At 37.8% G+C, this 7,202-nt stretch overlaps 1 pseudogene; it reads right to left on the bottom strand.

Annotated features, from left to right (window-relative positions):
• Nucleotides 1–5,232: 5,232 nt before the first annotated feature.
• Nucleotides 5,233–6,529, bottom strand: LOC141489900 (adenosylhomocysteinase pseudogene; annotated as a pseudogene).
• Between the last annotated feature and the right edge of the window lie 673 nt (nt 6,530–7,202).

The raw sequence follows: 7,202 nt of genomic DNA, 5'->3' as shown, positions 1-7,202 counted from the left end.
TAGGTGGCACAATGAATAATGAGCATACCAGTTCAGACACTTAATAATTACTAGCCATGTGGCCTTGGCCAAGTCACTTAACCCCATTGCCTTGCAAAAACCTAAAAAAAAAATTACCAAGCTGTGTGATCCTAGGCAAATTATTTAACCCCATTACCTTGTAAAACAAAACCAAAAAATGTATGATACCCAGAACTGAATACAATATCCTAAATGAGGTACAGCCATGGCAGAAGATAGAAAGGTCATCACATTCTTCCTTCTGGACATTATCTCTTGCTCAGATCTCATTCAATGTAATTTAATATTTCATTAATGTTTTTTTGGCTGTCACACAGTTAAGTTATTCCAGACCACAGAAGCACTAGACTTTCTTCAAACCAATTGCTTAACCACACCTACCCCATTGGACACTTTTTAAGTGAATTCTTATTTTTTACCATGTATAGGACATTAAAATTTTCACTATAAACTTTTTTACTATCAGATTTGACCCACCTTTCTAGTATATCAAAATATCTTTTGATATTTTGGATCTATATTTTTTCTAAAGTGCAAGAAAAGTCTGAGTCAATATTATTTTATTTAAGGGTCCATGGTTTCCTCTAATGAAGTTGGGATCTTGTTGGGAGCAAAGAATTACAAAGTTACGTGACTGAAGGCTGTCTAATAAATGAAGAGATGGGACTCTGAAAAGATGGAAAAGAGAGTCTGATTTATTGAGCCATGCACAAGTTTATATATATATTACAAAAACCACAGGTCCCTTCTTTATCTAATCCCCTGAGAACATTGAGTATTTCCCTTGTTCCCAGGCCATGCTGTATGTACTGGCATATCAAGCATGTCATAACCACTTATCTTCCAGGAACACTGTATGCTTAGAAAGTAAATAAAGCTTCATGGGATGGAGAACCAAACCAGGCAAAGAGCAGACTCCTTCCACTGAAAGGGTTTATTCAACCATCATGGTCAGAGATGCACTCACCTGTGATCCTCAACATGATCTGAGATGCTCCCTTCCTCCAGGCTCTTAATTTTATAGTGCTCAAAACCCACATAATATAGATGAAGCAAACTAAAAATACAGATCTCATTGTTGGATAGATGTTGTCCTTGACCTTCCAGGAGAGTCTACACAAAATACAGAATCCCATTCATTGACAAACAGGGTAATGAGAAGACCTTGGTAGACCTATCTTAACCTTTCAGGAGATCCTGATGAGCCAACCCATGGGCTGGTAGAAAGGCATGTCAGCAACAAGGACTTCTTGTTAATGAAGTGTTCATGGTCATTCCTCTGTGCTGGACAATAAAGGGGTAATAATGGCAACAAAAATAGAGAACTTTTCATGTAATTGAGTACCTCCATTGCACCAGGCTTGGTCACCACAGCAAAGGAAAAACAAGGGTGGAGGTCCTCTACTTAGTTTCCTATGTTTATTTGGTTTTTTTTTTTAGTTTTTTGCAAGGCAATGGGGTTAAGTGGCTTGCCCAAGGCCACAGGGCCAGGTAATTATTAAGTGTCTGAGACCAGATTTGAACCCAGGTACTCCTGACTCCAGGGCCGGTGCTTTATCCACTGTGCCACCTAGCTGCCCCAAGTTTCCTATGTTTAAGCAAGTGAACTTAACATCTGCAGTTCACAACTCTGAGGCTGATATGTAATTGAACTTATAATCACTACCCACAAGGAATCTTAATAAACTGATTAATATTGATTGTATTAAAATAGGGATTCAATTAATCATAGATCACATGAACAAACTCCCAGATTTAACAGTTAGAAGTTTGATTTGCAGGTCATCTACATCTCTAAGTCACTGATAAAATGTTAAACAGTATAGGGTCAACTCAACTGGAGACATTTCTCTACATTACTAGACAGTCATTAGTAACTAAATGTTGGTTCTGGTCACTTCATTAATTCTGAATACACTTAATTGTATTATTGTAGTTAGGTGGCTCTAAATGGAGAGAGTTTGGGATTCAGACTCAGAAAGATCTGATTTTGATTTCAATTACTTACTATGTGACTCTGGGGAAGTCACTTAATTTTGCTTTGCCTCAGTTTGTTCATCTATAAAACAGAACACTTAGGAGTGTTGTGAGGATACAATGAGATGATATATTAAAAAATGCTTTGAAAACCATAGTATTACAAAATGAGCACTAGCTATTTTTATTATTATTATTTATTTATTTATTATTATTATATAGTCCACATTGTATCATTTTGTCCACAAAAGTAACAACATAAATTTTGGAAAGTGCTTTGTAGATATATGTATATGCATATACATACATGTATATAAATATATATGAACATAGACACCTATAAATATATTTATATATCCATATATCCGTATTCCCCTTATCCCCAAAAGAGGTCAGACTATCATGACTTGTTCTTTTTTCTACCAGTAGATCATATTTTATTTTATCTAATTACAGGTAAAAACAATTTTTTTACATTTTTTATGTAAATTTTTGAATTTCAAATTTGCTCTCTCTGTCCCTTACTTCCCCTCACCTAAGATGTAAGCAATTTGATTTAGATTATTTATGTTTAATCATGTAACATATATATCCATAATAGTCATATTATGATTTGTTCTTGACAAAGCCTTGAGTTCAAATCCACATTAAGACACTTATTAACTTGTGGCAGTCATATCTTATTCTCTGTTAACTAATTTTTAATGTCCTCATTTTTTACATTTTCACTTTACAGATGAGGAAACTGAGGCAAACAGGGTTACATGACTTGTGCAGGGTCACAGTTAGTGTCTGAGGACTCAGAAAAATGAGTCATCTTGACTTCAGGTTCAGTACTCTATCCACAACACCTTGCTGCCCCAGTAATAATAATAATAATAATAATAATAATAATAATAATAATAAACATTATTACTGTTGGGGGCTTAGTGGCTCAAATTTATCAAAGGTTTAAATTGAATAATATTAATATTAATAATAATTATTATTATTGTGAGGATCAATTGAGATAATACAATTTGCACAAGGTCTGCTACATAGTATGTACTTTATAAATTCTTATTCTTTTCCCTTCCTCTCCACCAAAACTAAATTGCAATTATTCTATAATAGTTTGTCAATTTGGTTTATTTTTCTAAAGATTCATAAACCACTCCATTACTAATATATTCTCAATCTTTTAAAAAATATATTGAAGTTCCAGTTCAGTGCCTTGTAATTTGCAGTCTCTTCTCTCTTTTCCTCCCTGCCCCCACCTTTTTATTTCTTTTAGCAAAGTGGAGCATTTGCTTTTTTTCTAGTTCAGCAGTATCCACCACATTTTCTACACATTTCAGAGCTCATTGACAAACTCTTGGCAATCACATCCCCCAGTTCCTTTATTACTCTAGAACATAGATTGTCTAGGCCTGCTGGTTTGAATTCACTAAAGGTTTAAATTCACTAATAATCACTTTTGTTCTGTTTGCTTCCTGTCCTAAGAGCATTCTCCTTAGAGAGAAAAGAGAAATAAAGAACAGTTGAATGAGTCTGTCTTCTGTCTAGTCCCTTGCACCTTGAGCAATAGTCCTATCCCTGCTTTGATTCTCCTATGTTTCCCAGTGGAGATATCTGTTTGGAGAGAAAAAAAATTCTAATCATCTGATTACCAAAATTTGTTTTTTAATTTTTAAAAAAATTTAAATATTTTATTTATTTGTTTTTCCGACTATATGCAACAGTATTTTTGCACAATCATTTTTTGCAGGATTTTGAGCTTTTCATTTTTCTTCTTCCCTCCCTCTCCTCCCCTCTCCCCTCCCCCAACAGAAAGCAATCTAATATAAGCTCCACAGGTATAACCATGCTAAACATAGATCTATATTAATCATGTGGTGAAAAAAGAATCAAATCATAATAAAAAATGAGAGAAAAATTACATTAAAAACATAAGACTTTTAAAAATTGAAGATAGTAAACTTTTATTACCAAAATTTTAAAAATGAGCAAAATGAATTCACTATGAAGAGAAAGGAAATAAAAATGAACTGTCACTAACTACCCTGTGAAATTAAATATCAGCAACACTGAAAACTTAAATATTTGGAAACCTACAAAAAAGTGAATCCCCAAATTAACAAACCAAAATAGTTCTCAATACAAACAGAGAACGAAGGAGGAAATATTAATAAATTTTCTCAACTGTGAGTTGGGGATGATATTAACAGTGTACCTCAAGGTTGCTGTATCAAATGAATACAAAATGAGTACAGCAATTAGCTCAGTACTCAGAAGATGCTTTATAAGTGATCATTCCTTCCTCTACCTGCAGAACAGACCCAGGTCAGTGATCCCCACTGATTTTTCATCTTTTGGAATGATGGAATGAACAGTAAGAAAAGCTAAATTTTTTTTTAGGTTTTTTTGCAAGGCAATGGGGTTAAGTGGCTTTCCCGAGGCCACACAGCTAGGTAATTATTAAGTGTCTGAGGCTAGATTTGAACTCAGGGACTCCTGACTCCAGGGCTGGTACTCTATCCACTGAACCATATCTAGCCATGCCAGTAAAAGCTGAATATTTATTAGTTGGAGAGAGAGAGAGAGAGAGAGAGAGAGAGAGAGAGAGAGAGAGAGAGAGAGAGAGAGAGAGAGAGAAACAGAGAGACAGATTGGAAAAAGAGAGAGACAGAGAAAAACAGAGAGAATGTAAGAGAATGAGAGAGACAGAGAATGAGGGAAAGAGAATGAGAAAGAAAGAAAGAATGAAAGAGAGAAAGAGAATAAAAGAGAATGAGAGAAAGAGAATGAGAGAGACAGAATCAGAGAAAGAGAGAGACAGGGAGAGAGAGAGAGAGAGAGAGAGAGAGAGAGAGAGAGAGAGAGAGAGAGAGAGAGAGAAGAAATGAAAAGAGAATGAAAAATGAAAGAGAATAAGAGAGAGTCAGACAGGCAGAGAGAAAATGAGAAAGAGACAAAAGAAAGAATGGAAGAGAATAAAATTCAAATTCTTCTTCCAATGATTACTATGGTTTCTGTTACCTTGAGTGAGCATCATTCTCATCTGTTTAGTGGTGGTCTTTGAGGTCTTTCCAGCTCTAAATCTATCAACTCTTTCTTGATCATTTAAGTTTTTAATTACTACTCTATCATGCCTTTTTTTTGGGGGGGGGATACTATTTATTTATTCTGTGCAGGAGAGGATGGAGAGGCAAGAAAACATGGTTGGTCACTGAGAGTCTTTGAGCCGATTTGGGCTCAGTACCGATAATGGTCAGGTTTGAAGGGGCCCTCTCGGGGTAGGCCCAGGTACTGGGACTGTTTCTCCATCAGTTTAGTTAGCTTCACATTCAATTTGCCAAGGTGGGCCTCAGCCACAGCTTCATCCAACTTCTTGGGGAGGAAGTACAATCCACAGGGTATTTGTCCGGGTGGGTCCACAGCTCAATCTGGGCCAGCACCTGGTTCCTGAAGGAATTGCTCATAACAAAACTGGGATGACCCATAGCACAGTCCAGGTTGACAAGATAGCCCTCTTTCAGCAGGATGATCCGCCGTTCATTCTTCAGCTTGTAATGGTCCACCTGAGGCTTCGTGTTCACCTTATCCACAGCATTTTGATTCAGCCACTTCACATCTGTTTCCACGTCAAAGTGGCCAATGTGACATACTATGGCATCATCCTTCATTTGCTCAAAATGCCTGCCCAAGATGATGTCTACGCATCCTGTAGTGGTGACAAAGATGTTTCCCTCTTTGAAGGCCTCATCCATGGTAGTCACTCCATTGAGGCCTGCAGTGCATTGATGGGGGTCTATCTCTGTGATGATGACTCGGGCACCAAAGCCCCGAAGGGCCTGAGCACAACCCTTGCCCACATCACCATAACCTGCCACCACAGACACCTTGCCTGCAATCATCACATCTGTGGCTCATTTGATGCCATCAATGAGGGACTCACAGCTACTATACAGGTTGTCAACTTGTTCTTGGTAACAGAATCATTCACATTGATGGCTGGCACTTTCAGAACTCCACTGGCCTTCATCTTGTATAGATTGTGGATGCCTGTGGTAGTTTCCTCTGAGATGCCTCTAATACCTTTCAGGAGATCAGGGTATTTGGTGTGCACGAGGTTGGTGAGGTCTCCACCATCATCCAGGATCATATTGAGGGGCTGCCCATTCTTGAAAAAGGGGGTCTGCTCAATGCACCAAAGATATTCCTCATCAGTCTCTCCCTTCCAAGCGTACACAGGAATGCAAGTTTTGGCCAATAGCAGCTGCTGCATGGTCCTGAGTAGAGAAAATGTTGCAACTGGACCACTATACCTCGGCTCCCAGGGCCACCAGTGTCTCAATAAGAACAGCTGTCTCCGCGGTCATGTGGAGGCAGCCAGCAATCCGGGCACCCTTCAGGGGTTTGGTGGTGGAATACATCTCTCGAAGTTTCATCAGGTTGGGCATCTCATTCTCTGCTATGTCCAGGGCCTTGCATCCCCAGGTGGCCAGGCTAATGTCAGCAACTTTGTAGGGCAGTTTGTCAGCCATGTTACGGCCTCCTCTGTAATCCCTTAATGTGATCACTTAGCAAAGACCACGGCGTGGAGACTTCAGGGATGGGGGCGAGAAGGCCGCCGGCAGCGGGCAGCAGTCGGAGGGCTCTAACATGCCTTCTTACAAAGTTTGCAATTTGTTTTATGAACTTTATTTCCTCCTTTTCAAATGGTCACTACAATTTCGTTCCCGTTTCTTTAATTCTTACCTAAATTTCCTCTACTATCTTTCTCTTCCCTAGTTTAGTTGCATATTTATGTATACAAATATATCTGTATATATATATTTGTTTATATAAACATACCTTATTTTATTGTTTTTACATTGTACTTTGCAGATAATGCATTTTGTTTTTTTGAAGGTTTATGTCAACCCTGCAATGAGCAAATATATTGTCACCAGTTTTTCAATAGCACTGTGCTCACTCACACAGTGTCTATGTCACATTTTGGCAGTTCTGGCAATATTTCAGACTTTTTTTCATTGTTGTGGTGATCTGCAATCAGTGGTTTTACAATTGTGCTTTTGGCACATCATGAACTACACCTATATAAAATAGTGAGCTTAATCTATGTGTTGTGTGTATTGTGCTTGCTCTGCTGACCAATCAATCCCCATCTCCCTCTCCTCAGGCACATAACAATATTGAAAAATAATATACTACCTTAGTTG

This window comes from Macrotis lagotis, chromosome 5 (genome assembly GCF_037893015.1).
Source record: "Macrotis lagotis isolate mMagLag1 chromosome 5, bilby.v1.9.chrom.fasta, whole genome shotgun sequence".
Lineage (NCBI taxonomy): Eukaryota > Metazoa > Chordata > Mammalia > Peramelemorphia > Peramelidae > Macrotis > Macrotis lagotis.
The sequence above is the reverse complement of the archived record's forward strand: the minus strand, read 5'-3'. Positions and strand labels throughout refer to the sequence as shown.